Consider the following 1075-nt stretch of genomic DNA (forward strand, 5'->3'; position numbering starts at 1 on the left):
TTTTTTTTTTTTTTTCTAGACGGAGTCTGGCTCTGTTACCCAGGCTGGAGTGCAGTGGCCCAATCATGGCTCATTGCAGCCTCGACTTTCCAGGCTCTAGCGATCCTCCCACCTCAGCCTCCCAAGTAGCTGGGACCACAGGTGCACTCCACCACGCCCAGCTAATTTTTAGTGTTTTTGGTAGAGATGGGTTTTTACCATGTTCCTGAGCTTAATCGATCCACCTCCCTTGGCTGTCCAAAGTTCTAGGACTACAGGCATGAGCCACTCCACCTGGCTCCCTCAGCTTTCTTTTGCTTACATTTTCAACTTTTTCCTTTTAAACAAATTCTTCTTCTCAAACAGCTCAGCTCATTTTCCAGTTTTAAAAGAAATCCTCCTTTGATCTCAGTACTCACCTCTAGCTATTGCCCCTCTAGCTACTTCTTTTTCCCCTCTGTATTCACTGTCTCCATTTATTCACTCCTAATGTCTCTTTAAACTTACAGCTTTCGCCACTGTGCCAAAATTCCATTGGCCAAAGTCATCAATTAATTTTCAACTGTCATATCCAAGAACACTGTTTAGGCCTTACTTTCCAGACTTTTTGAATATATCTGATATTGCCAATTCCTCTTACTTTGAAACCTTAACTCCTTTGACCTCCATAACGTCATATACTCCAGGCCCTCCTCATTCCTGGATGACCATTTTCTTTGTCTCCTTCAGGGGTTTTTGTTCTTTGCTGTCGCTAAGTGTTGCTCTTCGGGGTTCTGCCCTCTTCTCATCTCCACCTGGGCATTCTTCATGGGTAGTCTCCTGGTGTTAATATCATCCATATGCAGATGACTCTCAACTCTGTTTTGCCTGAGGTCAGGGCTATGCAGTCAAACTGCTTTCTGGGCAACGGAATCTGGACATTCTAAGAGCACTCCAAATTCAATGTATTCAAACTCAATCCATGATTCTGTTCCCAAATATTTTCTTCTTCTGTTCTATCTCAATTGGTCGTAGTGCCACCATTCACCAGATCACCTAAACTATAAACTCATGATTAAAGCAGGATTGCTCAGCCTCAGCACTCTTGATATTTTGG

This window comes from Colobus angolensis, unplaced genomic scaffold (genome assembly GCF_000951035.1).
Source record: "Colobus angolensis palliatus isolate OR3802 unplaced genomic scaffold, Cang.pa_1.0 Scaffold3, whole genome shotgun sequence".
In the NCBI taxonomy this organism is placed as follows: domain Eukaryota; kingdom Metazoa; phylum Chordata; class Mammalia; order Primates; family Cercopithecidae; genus Colobus; species Colobus angolensis.